Source organism: Miniopterus natalensis, chromosome 1, assembly GCF_054644295.1.
Source record: "Miniopterus natalensis isolate mMinNat1 chromosome 1, mMinNat1.hap1, whole genome shotgun sequence".
NCBI lineage: Eukaryota > Metazoa > Chordata > Mammalia > Chiroptera > Miniopteridae > Miniopterus > Miniopterus natalensis.
Window position 1 is genome coordinate 13,564,324 of NC_142081.1, and position 16,026 is coordinate 13,580,349.

The following is a 16,026-nucleotide window of genomic DNA, read 5'->3' on the forward strand; positions in this document are numbered from 1 at the left end:
TTTAATGCTAGATGGAAGGTAAAATGCATACAATGCTTCATTATTTTCCAATATATTTGTACCTTCACTAGATCGTTTGATCTATGATATAAAACAGCACTGTGAACCCTGGTGGGAAAGTGGTGTGTGTGTGTAGAAAGAAGAGTGGTTCAGGAATTATTAGCCTTGTCTCACAAATGCAGTCGTTAAGTGAATTTGCGTGATGTACCCATAGTTTCACAACTAGTTGTTCACAGAACTGAGCCTCCCGGCTTCCTAGCCACGGTGACTTCTATCACAGAAGTAAATATACTTGCCTCTCCGGTACCGGTTCTCTGCGTCTCCCATTCTGAATTGCCAATGGTCTGAGCGACACTTTCCTCATTCCCTTGCTGACCTGAAGTAACCTTTAGAAGCAGATGCCCCATTTGAAAGAGATTGGTTTAAGATGGACCCAGAGAATCAGTTGAGCCTTCAGTTTTTTGTGTATTTTTGTTGAGATTGTGGGGAGAAATGAGTTCTCTTTCATTCACAAAATATAAATGAGCAAACGAGAAAGCATCTTGGCCCTGGGAAAAGTTTTCATCTCACTCACTGGCTGCTCCAGCATGGTCACATGGTCGCATCACAGACAGGAATAGGTCTCCTGAATGAGAGGCCTTTGTTAATTAATCAATTAATTTAATCCTGGCCCGAAGACATTTTTTCCATTGTTTTTCAGAGAGTGGAAGGGAGGGAGGGAGAGAAACATCCATGACTGGTCGAGTCCCATACAGGCCCCGAGCTGGTCCAGGGCCCTAGCCTGTGGTGAAGGTGGTGCCCTTGCTGGGGAATCAAACCCGGGACCTTTCAGCCTGCGGGCCAGCACCCTAAGGGCTCAGCGAAACCGCCCAGGGCTGGAATGAGGAGCTTTTAAACAACCGATTAGCTCTCCAAAGATGTGTGTTAGCGTAAAAGGGAGCATCAGGAGAGAGTAAGAGAGACAGGTAAACTTTTGGAGTAACGTGGGGGATGTTGTCTTGTTTTTTTAAGTAAATTGCTAATTTTAGCTTTTATCCCCTGAAATGAGGGATAAGGTACGACAGCAAGTAGAGTAAGTGGACAGGAAGTGACAAAAGATTATTTTTATTTATTTATTTATTTATTTATTTATTTATTTATTTATTTATTTATTTATTTATTTAATGTATCTTTATTGTTGAAAGTATTACAAAGGCCCCCTTTTGTTCCCTGTGGACCCCTACGACAAATGATCATTCTTACCTGGGGTAATGAGATCAGAGGGGGCCCTCTTCTCATAAATGTCAGATGGCCTTGTAGTGACAACCAAATGGGGTGTCACCATCAGATAGTACATGTGCCTTCTTTAGCATACAGGCAATAAATTAACAAGTATCATGGTCATACAGCATCTGCTGTTAATGAGGGCTTATTCAGAGAAGTGATAGAAAACATGAACTCCTGGGCTGGCTGGCGTGGCTCAGCGGTTGAGCATCGACCTAGGATCCAGGAGATCGGGGTTCAATTCCTGGTCAGGGCACATGCCCAGTAGGGAGCTGGAGGAGGCAGCTGATCAGTGACTCTTTCATCATTGATGTTTCTCTCTCTCTCTTTCTCTCCCTTCCTCTCTCTGAAATCAATAAAGATATATTTTAATAAATAAATAAATAAATAATAAATAAATAAATAAAGCATGAACTCTCAAGCCAGATTGCCTGAGTTCAAATCCTGGTCCCACTACTTATTAACTATGAGACCTTAGGCATGTAACGGAACATCTCTGTGCATCATTTCTCTCCATAAAGAATTGAAAAAATATTAGTAACATGTTTCTAATACTGTTGTTGTGAAGATTAAATGCAAGCTCTTTATGTATTAACAATGACCTTATATCAAGCCCTGCAAATTAATTCATTAAATCATAGAACAAACATACAAGAAAGTCATTTTTACCACTGTTTCATAACATAGGGACCTGAGCCGTAGAGCCCTTACATGACTCCTGTGCGCTCACACAGCTTGTAAATTGTGGAACAAAATTCCATCCTCAAATGAGCACCCTAACTCCTCACCAGTCCCTCTCCAGGCTCCCAGACTGCCTAAAAATTCTTTAAATTATTAAGATCGGTTCTTTCATCAGGGATAGAATTCATTATTTTATATTTTAAAGAACTCTGTAACTACCATTAAGTTGTTCTTTTCAGAACATAGTTCCCATTATTTTCAAGAAGATCTACATGTTAGTTCATCGAACCCTTTATTCAGGTGAATTAAATCCACTTTTTTCATCTCTCCTTTGTGTTGATGAAAACCAATGCTCATTATCCACAGTATAAAGGGCTTCTTGTTATGTGAAAAAGCAATTATTAATCATACAGGAGATACAGGAGATAACAACTAAATCTAAAATTTCACATATTCAAGAGCTAATTAAGGGCCTTGGGCCATGCGACTTCATTCTGAGCAGATGATCTCTGACTTCTCCACATCTCATTTAACAATTATTCAAAATAATTAGTCGCCTTATTATATTTACCCATGGAGAATCTAGAAAGTTTATCAATTACATATTTATAAAATACTTATGACTTTTGGGTGAATTTGCTTTGACAATATAGTGAGTCTTTTTTTGCATCATTTTACTCTAGTTCTGATATACATTTGAAACTTTAAGAAGCAGGGTGACATTTTGATTTTATTTTCACTTACTAGTTTTGAAACAACAAAAACACACAAAACTCTTATGACTTCCAGTCAGGGAAGAGACAGGAGTTAAAACTGCAAAATGCCATGGACAAGGCGAATTTCCAAATTTGTATAAGCTCAGGCTTTGATTTAATAATTTTATCTAAAATTTACCTGAGTACAAGAGTTTGCAGTGTTTTGCTTCTGTAATAATCACTGAAACTTTGGTCATTTTTTATTATTTTGCATTATATGAGAAAATGCTACAAATTTATATCAAGATATCACAGTCATTTTTGGTTATTGTACTTCATTAGATGACTTATTGCTATCATTATCTTGATAAAATAATATAGTACTAACATTAATAAGTGACTCTTTGTTTCAAAGTGTTTAAACTACTATTGTTGCTTATGTATAAAAACCTGGAATGTTTGCTGTCAATCCTGAAAGTCACAAGTCAGGAGAAGTGCTAGGTAATGTTACAGGAGAAATAGTTTAGGACCCAGACTATTAACATCCCAGGCCCTCCTGAGACCCAAGGAGAACTATACTTAGGAGCAGTAAAGAATCAGAGGTAGACCTAGTCTTACCAAAACTGCAAAACAGCTTAGAGTCAGCACTGGCTTTGACTAGATTAAGGTTATGTGCTCCCATTCCAACTGATCTAAAGAAAATAAAATGAACTCTCCCTGGAAAAAAAATGATGCCATTCTGAAATTCGACATTGCATCGCATGTAATGTCTGGCATGCAATCAAAGATTACTAGGCATACAAAGAAATAAGCTCAAGAGAAAGAAAAAATAGATGATGGTCCAATTATTGGAGTAATCATACGTGGACTTTTAAAATGCTATTAGTATGTTCAAGAAAATGTGTGACATGATGAATAATTTTTTTCAGATAATTCAAATAAGTGAAAAATAATCTAAAGGAATTTTTAAAATGTAGAACTGAAATTAAAAATTCAATAGATGAGTTAACCATAATCTGCAGAGGTAATTAGACAATTGAAAGATGAGCTGGCTGATAATTTACAGTCTAAGGCACGAAGACCCAAACAGGTGAGAAATATGTCAAAGGATATGAGATCTGTAGGGTTGGTGAAAACTCTTATTTGCAGTCCCAGCAGTACAGGGGACAAAGAATGGGGCAAAAGCAGTATTTAAAAAGAAATGGATAAGAATTCCTCAGAACTGAAGAGAGATATTAACTTATAAATCTAAAAAGCACATCAGAGCTCAAATAGATTAAATATGGAAGGAACCACATCTAAATTCATTAAAGAAATACTATTGACTTCCAATGTCAAAGAGAAAATACTATGAACATTTGGTGACCGCTCATTGCTTCAGGTCCACAACAGTATGACCCCTGACATTTCAACAGCATGAAAGCAGCTACTGAAAGGCACTTTTGTTATTAATTTTTAAGATGATAAAATAACTAAAATGGTGACAACATAAAGATATTTTAGACATATATAAAGTGAATGAGTTTCTTACCAATAGACTCACACTAAAGCAGATACTGAAATTTTTTTCAAGCAGAAGAAAAATAATCTCAGATAGAAAGACAGAAATGTAGGAAGGAATAAAAAGTGATGATAAAGCTAAATGTGTGCACATATACAAATGAATAGACCACATAATATAACAACAACAATAGCGATGGTAATACTGATCATAATTATAATAATCATGAGATGGTGAAAGACAATGTCTTATGATCCATAATAGTTACAAGGCCAGATAACTGAGAAAAGGAATGAAAGGAAGAAATAAGACTTTCACTGATTCACTAAAATAAGACTTTTACTGTAAACAACAAACTACATCGTTGTTTAGGAGGGAAATTCAAAATAATCTACATTATTTTGATTTAAGATTTAAATTTAGATTTAAGTTAATATAGTAAGTTTTCTTATAAAGTCAACATAAAAAATTAATTGCATTCCATATACCAGGAACTAAAACTTAGGAACTGATATTTTATAAGAGGCCTGAGGTCCTAGGGCATCTGAATGTTTATGGTCTAAGAGGACAATGGTTGTCTAACTTTTACGTCTAAGAGTTCCCTGGCTTGTGAAATGCCCATCGCTTGTCCTTTCACCAGAGCTTCTGACTCAGGAGGTCTGCTGTGGGGCTCCCCAAATTCGCACTTCCAGGTAATTCTGATGCTGTGGGTCTGGGGACCAACTTTAAGAACCACTGCACTCTAAAGCCCTCTTTCTCAGAACTCATAAGTACATACTTTTATAGCTCATTTTATAACTAATAATCTTTCTTACAGTTTCTACATTTTATCTTAATCCCTTGCTTTGATCTTGAACATCAGTTTCTGCCAACACTTACTGAGGGGCTGCAATGGAGCACCATATGAAGTGCTTGAGATTGATTGGTTAATTAAATGAGTAACATGTACGGAAAAAGGGACATGTCCTGCCCTCTTGGAGCTTTTATTTAGCATTTACAGTGAGAAATGTCAAAAGCATGCTTTGTGGGGAACTTGAGATGCTTTCTCAAGACAGATTCTTGTGTTTACTTGTGGCAATCTTATTTCAACACCCCCACTCATTATCAGCTCATAAATTTTGTTGTGTTGTGTTGTTTGTGTTTCTTTTGTAAAAAGGTTGGGGCTGGCTAAAAAAGGTGAGAGAATTAAGCCAAAAAGCCAAAGTCATAGACAGACAATAGTATGGGGATTACTAGAGGGAAGGAAAGGGGAGTAGGGAAGGTAGAAGAAGGTAAAGGAAGGTAAGTGGTGATGGAACAAGACTTGACTTGGGGTGCTGAGCACACAGTACAATATACTGATGATGTATTTTAGATGGTGCACCTGAAGCCTATACAATTTTATTAACCAATGGCACCCCAATAAATTCAATAAAAATAAAAAAATAAATTTAAATTAAAAATAAAGAAGGCACACAATACAATTACATAAACTTTCTATCCTGAAAAAAAAAAAAATGATTAAGACATATGATACATTTCTTTGAATTATGCCCTTTTTTTGTTTTTCCATAAATATTTAGCAATACCAGAGAAAATGCTCAAAGTTTCTCTACTTCAAATAAAAATATTACCTAGGACTGCAATCCCTTAGGTTTTCCCGGTGCTTAATATTAAGCATAGTAAGAGAAAAAAACCCCTGCATAAACCAATGTGGAAAATATATGGCTAGAAATTTAGCTTCCACTTTATTGGAAACTTGGATTAAACGGTAAACGCTGGATTTGTTTCCAATGTGATTAAAGCTGGGGAGATCAAGAAAACGTTCTTAATGTTTTTGTTCACACAGTTTTTGCTATTTAAATTTTCCCAAGTAGATAAATTCATATACCCTTGCATACATATCTAGTTTGTAGAATATTCCATTAAGTCCATTATAAAATATAATTCTAAATATTTTTGGGAGTTTCAATCATCTAGACAGCTATTCAAAACTTTGCTAGTTATTAATTTATTAAACCATTGATACATTCACTTATATTACAGCAGAACCATAAATTAGTAATATGGTAAGAAATGCCTACAAATTGTTCTCTTACAATTTGATGGAGGGGATAAGAGCAGAAAAGTGGGTGGCACAGTATAAGAATTGAAATGTAAATTGCATTCAGGACTTGAAAGTCTTAACATACTTTGCTAAGGAGTTTGAACTCTCACATTAGAATCTGATTGTCTGAGTGCCTATCTCTGCTCTTCCATTTAATAACCAAGTGACCTTGAGCACTTCCCATAACCCCTCAGATGATCAATTTCCTTATTGGTAAAATAGCTTTAATAACAATACTTCAAAGGATTGCTTTGGGTTCAATCAAGAAAAGATCTTAGCTCAGAATTCATGACATTGATAAGTGTATAATGAATGTTAGTTACCAGAGATATTGATGCATATTAATTACAGACAACTAAATCTGTTGACAGGGTGAGAAAATGGGGAGTGAAAAAGAGGCAGAAACAGAGGCAAAATGAGAGCACTGAAGTGTCTGCAGCCAGTGTTTTCTCCAGGGTGTAACACACCACTAGTTTAGAGAGATGCTCCAACAAGCACTGTTTTAGGATCAAACACGTCTAGGAATCATTGTCTTTTATACCTCCTTTGTGAATATACCTATTTGCATATCAATATCCTTGAGAAGTTTTGCAAAATCTTTTCAAACACCTTCTCCCAGTCATTTCAAAACTTGCTAAGTGTGGATCTCCTACAATGACAATTCTGTCCTATAGAACTTTTGTTTTGCAAAGCATGTTGGCAGATGCTGGTCCCACACTTACCATCACTTTGCTTGCGTAAGTGCCAGTGGTAGGAAAAGAAAGACAAGTTAGAGTCAAGGGAGGTTACAGAGGAATTCCACAAGCAGGAGGACCATCTCGAGGTGGTAAGTGTTATGTCAGTGCTGATCATGCTTTGATTTGAACAGACATGGCGGTTTAAAAAACTGTAAGCACTAAAGAACAGAAGATTTTATAAGCAATGGCATGTGTCAGACATGGTGGGAAATGACAGTGTCAGCACATTCCACATGGGTAATTGCCTGTCATTGTGCATATTCCCAGAAAATTGGGCCCTTTGCTCCTAATTTAAACACTCTTTTTTGACTAATTATGTTGTGTATTTATATTTCATATTATCTTTGTTAACACGTGGAAATCCAGCTGGTGACCTAGCAGGAAGTCCCTTGAAGTCATAACTCTTAATTACCTTCCCTGGAGCCAGGGCGGTTTGAATTGAGAAGTAGTCAGAGTGGTTTATAGGAAGGATGCTAGAACAAAGCACAGATGTGCAGGCCCTGGCGTTTTGATCTGTAAGCCCTTGCTTTGTGTTTTATAGCAGTCAGTAGCACAGGCTGTAGACTCAGACAGAGCTGGGTTGAAAAAGGAGCTCTACTATTAACTAGCTTGAAGAACTTTGACAAGTTACTCATTTTTTCTGTGCCTCTCTTTGCTCAATATAAAACAAACAAAAAAAAACCCCACAGTAATTCCCAAATCCTAAGGACTTGAGAAGAGAGAAAATGGGAAAATATGTGTAAAGCACGTCATACAGCCTCTGAAATATAGGACACACTCACTAAAGAGTGACTTCATTCTTATAACTGTATTATTGTTATTATTTCCTGTGTGTAGTAAAACTTGATTATTTGTTGCCAAAAATTACGAGTGTATGTGATAAACGGTATTCATTAATAATATGTAAATTGTTGGTTGATTTCTCTACTTCTCTGAATCATTTATCAATTTTACATTTTCTATCTTTATTAAAAACATCAGTGCATCAGCTTTTTGTTTTATAGTTGATGTTAAAATATTACATTTCTTTTTGGTGTCCTAGCAGCATTAAAAAAAATGCTTGCACAATGCTTCAGAGATTTTAAGTGATAAGCACATATTATTAAATAAGCCATTGAAATGAAAATCACTATGTCAGACACATAATCAAGTATTTTGTGATTATCAAAAATGAATCAAGTTCAGCAATGATACAAAAGGACAGGAAGATGCTTAATCAAGAGTCAAGGCTAAGAAATACTATGTTTTATGCTGGAATTCAAATGTAACTTGGGCAACTACTACCTTTTATGTCCTGTCTTATGTAACACAAGGACTGGTCATGCCCTCAAAAATTATTTCATATGCCTCCTTTAACACAAATATAAAAATAGTTACTACTTCTTGACTCTGGTCCATCAGTCAAGAATTATGCTCAGGATTGCACATACTATGCCATTGACATCTCACAGAAACTCTATGGAATAAGTTCCATTATACCCAATTTGCAGCTGAGAAAACTAAGGAAAATAGAAAGTGGAAATTGTCTTCATCCAGCATTTCTTTCCCTACCTTTCTTCTGGTAAAAGATGATGTATCACTAGCCACAGGAACATTTGGGGATTTAGGTGAGGTTAGGTGTACCTGCCCCCCATCTCCCTGGAATCTTTTCAAAGTTGGGCATTTGTCTCCAGCTGGGTGAGTCATTCCCATAGATTTTTATGGCTTGACTTGGTGAGGAATCATTTTTTTTTTTACCCCCCTGTATTTCTGGTTGGGAATTCCATTTGTACATTTGAAGTGATCCATGGAATTATTTTTCTGCGTAGAAAATGGCCTTTCTGTATTAAAAGAGAGTTCCATACAAGGAAAGAAAGGAGATAAATGGTCAGTATGAAACCTTTGAATTAAGTCTTTTCTCAATTCAGCTTCACTTCTACCTTTTTGTGTTCTTGTCATGTCACCCAACATTTTTATTTCCTTTTTAAGCTCATTGAAGTTAGATTTCTGTAACTTTCAATTAGAAGAACTGTTTCTCTTAAGTCAGAGAGGTTAAACATGTTATCCAAAATTACAGGGCCGGTTAGTTTGTAGAGGCAGGAGTCAAACCCAGCTCAGTCAACACAAAAGCCCGTTCCTTGACCACTAGAAACTCTTATCACCATTTGACAAAAATATACAGCAATCAGTGTAAGCAAGATGAATACCTTTTAAGGGTCATTGGACATTTTCCCTGTGTTCTAATGTGGCAAGAGGGGGGCAAAGTAAAACCGCCCCAAACTGCCAACATTCATAGTAAGGTCTTTAAATTTTTACTGATTTTTTTTTTTGAGAGAGAGAGAGAGATGAATTTGTTGTTCCATTTATTTATACATTCACTTATTGATTCTTGTATGTGCCCTGACTGGAGATGGAACCTGCAATCTTCTATTTTTAGAAATTTTTGTCCTAGACTGGGAGGGTCCATAAATGTGCATGAGTAAGAGGAAAACAGTAGACATAGGGCCAGAGGGAAATAGACAACAAGCTGCAGTTTCTCTGAGTCATTGAAAATAATGTACCAACAACTCATCCAAGAAGCTAGTGATCACGATGAACAAATGAAAGTGTATAGCCTATAATATTTTGATTTTGTGAGGAACATCCTTTCTAGATTAGAGCTGATTGATAATAAGCTGTGAATATTAACACATAGATGTGTAAGTTTTCCTAATAGTTTGGCTCTGGAAGTTATTTATATTACTAAGTCTAGTAGTTCACATAAACAATGGATCCCGATCCTGACCACCCTGCCAGAACCTCAAGTGGATGCCGATTGGTGAGTAAAACCATCATCTTTCAGTTGCCAAGAGCACATGCAGCCTGTGGTGGCTAGAGTTGACTTTGTCCCCATGGGGAAGATGCTACAGTTTCCCACACTATCCTAGAAGGCTCAGGGCTGCCAGAATATTTCATGGGGCGCTCTTAAACATCACCCAACGTGAGCTAATATTTCATTTTAACTGCAGTTCTGGGAAACACAAATGGAGATGTTCGGTTGGAAATATACGAGGTGCATTGGACAGGGGCTGTTTTGATTTTGACTGCAGAGGATCTCAAGAAAATATGTACTCCTCCAAAACTGTTTCCGTATGTTTCTTGATCCACAGCTTTCACTACACAAGACGTGGTGTTATCTTGATTAATGCCTTCGTCGTAAAACCGTGATGAATGGGACTTTCCTTTCGTTCAGGCCCGTTCTCACTGCGGCAAGATCAAAGCAAATGTATTTCATTCTGCTATGAATGTATTTTCTTCGGCTTGTGTGATAGAGAGATGACCCATTCGTATAGCAGCTCTCTACTTTAGACATGCTGAGAAAGGAAGAAAAAAATATTTTTTAAAGTGAAGGTCTCTTTTCTTTTGTAAGAGAAAATACTAATTCTTTTTTTTCTTTTTCTCTTACCTAGCATAAAGGGTTACAAAAGTAATAGCATCCCTTCCTTTCTATTATTTGCCGATGTCAAATTTAGGAAAACAAAAGGAAGGTGACATTTATCAGTCATGGCAAACAAAATTTTATCTAAATTTCTTTCTTTTGGGTCATTTGTAAAAAAATTTACTCTGTATTTAATTATGATAAAAAAAAAAGTCCATGCTTTTTCTGTTCAAAGCAGTTTTTCAGTGAATATCTTCTGTACCTGTTTATCTATAGATTAAATTTTTAACAGTGGCAGTGCTGAGCCAAAGGGAATGTGTAATTTAGATGTTTTTGAGTCATCTTGAACAAAGTCTTGAAAAGCTGTACCAATTTGTATGTTTGCTTGAATATTTTCAGAAATGACTTTATCACATACATAAAATTCTTTAAAATGTTTTTACTTGTGTTCTTTATTGTGAGATGAATTTGAGCATCTTTTACATTTGCTTTAGGAAATGTGTATTTCTTTGACTTTTTTTTCTTTATTTTTTAATTCTATTTCTTTTTGCATATTTTTTTCTGGATTTATTATTTTTATTGATTTTAAAAATCTTTTTATATTAAGAAAATTATACTCTAATACCTCAAATGCAATGTGATTTTTAAAATCAATTAGTTAACTAATTAGTTAAGTATTTTTTTCAATTACCTTTTGGTGTTTTGAAGAGAAGTTTTTTATAACCATACAAAAACTCTAAATATTTATATAATTGAATCAGTTGCATTCTTTTAGGCATTTATGCATTTGTTCTTGCTTAAAAAGGCCTATCCTAATCATTTATCATTAAAAATGGCCTACTATTTCTTATTTATAGGTTCATTTTTACCTGAACATTTTTGATTCATAAAAAAACAACTTCTGCATGAGAAAGGCAGAATAGGAAGGGAGTTTAATTTTTCTCCCAGATGGAAAACATGTTTTCCCAACACCATTTATTTCATTTATTAGGGAATAGGGGTGTCAAAATGAGGAAAGTTTCTTAGATAATCTGAGCTTTAGTTACCTTCTTGAGAAAATTATCATAATGTCTCTTCACTGGGTAACATTAGATAGCTAAGAAATGGTCAATGTGAACACAACCAATAACCATAAAAGTTACAAGCTTTGTTAAATTTGAATTTACTTTTTCGACTTGTCAAGACTTTTGTATTATGTGCCCAAATTAAATTCCTAAAATGGAAATTTATTGCAGTAAAATCTATATTTCTACTTAAGTTAAAAAATTTCCATACAAAATTTTATTGTTATCGAGTCAAAGGTGGTTTCCTAGGTAATGATTATTGACATACTGATATCAGCTGTCACAAGAATACTATGATGATGCTGTTGATCTACCACATATAAGAAATGGACTTTAACTTCATCCTTAATTATAAGAAAGGATTTTCTCTGAGTGATTTTCCCTTGTGACTCACCCCTTGCAATTGGAAGCCAGAGCATGGTAGATGTTGATTGAATTTACATGACTGGATTTGGAAATTCAATTCTTTATTTTAACAAAAAACGTTGCTATGTACTCCCCAAAATAATTGGGTCCAATATCCTGGGATCAGACATCAGGTCTTAATTTTATTATAATTACAACTTAATTAATAATAATTAGCCAGCAATAGACAATTATAAATTTTCTTCAACTAGGCATATACAATAGTATATTTTGGTTTAAAAATGGTGAAATGCAGCAAATTTAGTAATGTTTACAATGTATAATGCACCCAGTTCTGACTGCCAACAAGAAGCATATTCTTTGCAATATCCTGGGGGAGTCAGGGAAAGAAATTCTACAGAATTGAGCAGGCAGGCAGCCCATAGGGACCCTGGTTGCCTGTAATGGGTACTGTGCCAGTGCACAGTATTGAAGGGCATAAATAAAATGTGATGGAAATAGAAACAAAAGAGAAAGACTCTGTTTCCTTAGGGAACTATAAGGCATTGTGATAATATTCTAGCAACAATTTTATAACTTTTTGTCAAAATCCATTTTTAAAGTGGAAGTTTAGAGTTGAATTTATTTTTAAAATGGTTATGTTACCTCTCAGTCATTTTTTAGCATAGATTATAGATTAAAAGCTAAACACCTCTAATATTAAATATGAAATCAAAACTTTAAGGTAATAAACTAAGCATCATCTGGAACCTAAGGAACATTGCTTCAGTCTTACAACATGAAAATAGAGTAAGGGTGTTATGAGCTGAATTATGTTCCTTCAAAATTCTTATGTTGAAGTCTTAACACTCAGAATGTGACCTGGTATGTGATTATATTTGGAGGCAGGGCTTTTAGAGGCAATTAAGGTAAATTGAGGTCATTTGGGTGGGCCCTAATCCAATATGACTGGTGTGCTTATTAGAAGAGGAGATTAGGACATAGACAAGTACAGAAGAAAGACCAAGTGAAGACACAGGAAGACAAACCACCTACCAACCAAAGAGAGGGGCCTCCCAAGAAATCAACCCTGCTGACACCTTGATCTCACACTTAATATTTTGTTATAACAGCCCTAGCAAACTATTAGAATGGGATTCATACTTTCCCCCAAAAAAAACCTTTAACTTTGCATTCAAGGTAATACATTCTAATAGCTTTGTATAAGTTCTTGTTTTTTAGTTATGGCAAGTCCACAGTTCATGTATTATTAGTTCAAATGTAATGACAAAAATGAGGTTAAGAGATTTTAATCTGGTATATTCATACAGTTTAAATAATTAAATATGTGACTGAGTCAAATACTGAAAGCAGATGTGTCTCATTCCAAACTCTTCTTTTAATCATTATGCAATATTCACATGTGCCCATCTTTGACAGAAGATCATCGCCTATGAGTTATTCAAATGATAAAATAACTGTCAAAGTTTTGATGAGAAACAAGATCATTTCTGTTGATTGAAGTTGCCTCCTGTCATACTTAGCATCCAGCTGATGAAAAACTAGGAAAGAAGAACACAAGTTAGAACTGATGGCTTCTTAGGGACCAATTCTGGTTAGTAAATTAATTATATAATACACTTTATAAATCTTTACTGAGCACCTGCATGAGGTGCTGTAAGAGCTGAATATAGTCATTGTACTGAATCCACAGAGTTTAGAGCCTGATGGTAAAAAATAAGCAAATTAAAACGTCAGCTACAAAATTACCAATGTTATGAGTGCACAGAATGGTGTGGGAACTTAAATATGGCTTGTAGCCCAGACTTCAAGAAAGGACTTCTTTGCAGAAGGAAGAGAACCTCAATAAAATGGAGGGAAGCATATAAGAAAGCTAGTTAAGGATAAATAAGAGGAAAATAGGAGTTGACATTTCTGGTTGTATCCCATTTCTTAGTAGGCTTTGAATTTTTACAAAATAAATAATACATGTATATTCTCAGTTATAGGGATCAGAGTTTTCCCTACTCATGCAAGGTATAATATTTTATTTTCTTCTTTAGAATAATATATAAGGATTCCAAAACTTTAATCAAGTACTATTCCTATATTTTAGGATTCTCTTATAAATAACTAGTTATCTGAAGCTACTGATCCTTGATCTCCTGTCCCATTAGTTTTCTAGGGCCGCCTCAACAAATTACCATGAATTGGGTAGCCTAAAACAACAGAAATTTATTCTCCCACTGTTCTAGAGTCTAGAAGTTTGAAATCAAGGTGTTAGTAGGTTTGGTTCTCCCTAGTTGCTGAGGGAATCTCTTCTAGTCTTCTCTCCTAGCTTCCAGTGGTTGTTGGCAATCTTTATGGGTGGCCCTCCAATCTCTGCCTCAGTCTTCATAAGGTGTGTTCCCATGTGCTTCTTCTCTGCTTTCTATAAAGACATCAGTCATATTTAATTAAGGCCCACCCTAATGACCTCATTTTAACTTGATTACCTCTGCAAAGACCCTATTTCCAAACAAGGTCACATTCATAGGTACTGGAATTAAAACTTCAACATATCTTTTAGGGGAACACAATTTAACCTATAATATATGCCTTTACAGAAAGTATCTTCTTTGGCATCCATGATACTTATATGAGTCATTAATAGCCAAAATTATACTGTATAGCAAAAGGCTTCAAAAATCTCATTAACATTCATGAATTTAGAGCTTGGCCAGCTGATTCCGTTGATCTGAACTGAACTCTGGAGCCTCCCTCTCCTTCAAAGTCCTGTAGTCAGCTGTATGTGGACTAGAAGCCTTTGTTGATCTTGGAGGGGCTCTCTCACATGTCTGGGTCTTGACTGGGACATCTTAGCTGGCTTGATTCTGCTTTACATGTGTCATCATTGAGCAGGCTCAGCAGTGCAAGAGCATAAGTGGAAATACACAGGTGCTTATGCAGGTCTGCTTGTGTCAAAATTTTATTGTCCCATTGACCAAAACAAGTCATATGACCAAGGCCAAAATCAGAGTGGGATGGTGTCACCTAAAGATATAGAAAGATAGGGAAACATTGGGGTCATTAATTCAACTAATTTTCTATAGACCTCTTGTTTTCCTTCTCTTCTGACTGCTCTTTTGCTTACATTTTGAAAAGTCCTCTTCATACACAGAAGTGCCTCGCCTCCCAAGACCAGCTTTCAATTCTCCTCAGAGTTGTTCTAGATACAGTAGGTGGTCTTTCTTTAATATAAGATTTTCAGATTTTTCTCTTTTCCTTTATTCTTAATACATCAAATAAACTCATATGTTAACACCTGAAATTACTTCCCCATAATCTATTGTATACACTTTCATAAAATACCTTAGCTCAATTTTTTCCCACTTTGACACATTGTTTTTAAATAACTAAAACAAAATGATCCCCCATTACCTCAACACTTAACCCCTCTAGCTCTTTACTCACTTGGTCTCACGTATTTATTAGTGTTTCCCATTAGAATTAGAGCTTCATAAGGGCAGGACTTTGTCTCAATGTAATATATATATATATGTCTTTATTGATTTCAGAGAGAGGAAGGGAGAGAGAGATAGAAACATCAATGATGAGTCACCATTGATCGGTTGCCTCTTGCACGCCCGCTACAGGGGACCAAGCCCACAACCTTGGCATGTGCCCTGACTGGGAATCGAACCCCAATCTTCTGAATCATAGGTCGATGCTCAACCACTGAGCCAAGCTGGCCGGGCTCAATGTATATTTTGAACAAAACCAGGTTTACACACTCCCTTGTTTTGTAATTAAAATGATACTTTCCCTTCATTCCTTTCTTTGACTGTTGCCTGTGTTGTTACACCAACCTAGAATGCCATCTCCTTCTAATAGTAAAATACTTGTCAAGGGGATACAAAACAAAAGTCGCTTTTCTCAGCAAGCTCAGAATATATGGAGAGGAAGCCATATACATGATTTTGATAAAATAGTCATTGCCTTTACAGAAATAGTTATTAAAAACTATAGAAGTATAGATAGGGATACGAGTCAGCATGGAAGACACAGCAAGTTGTCCTGAAGAATGAAGGAGAGGGGACTTCCTCAGGCAGAGAGGGGCACAAAGGTGAAGGCGTGGAGCAACGTGGACACGAAGGAAACAGCAAACGGAGTTTCCCTGAAGCGTCAAGTTCAAGTCGCTGAGTGGTGATAGATAGATTGATGGGAAAAGCAGAAGGCATGAACCACATCTTGGAGGGACTTTATGTTAAAGAACTT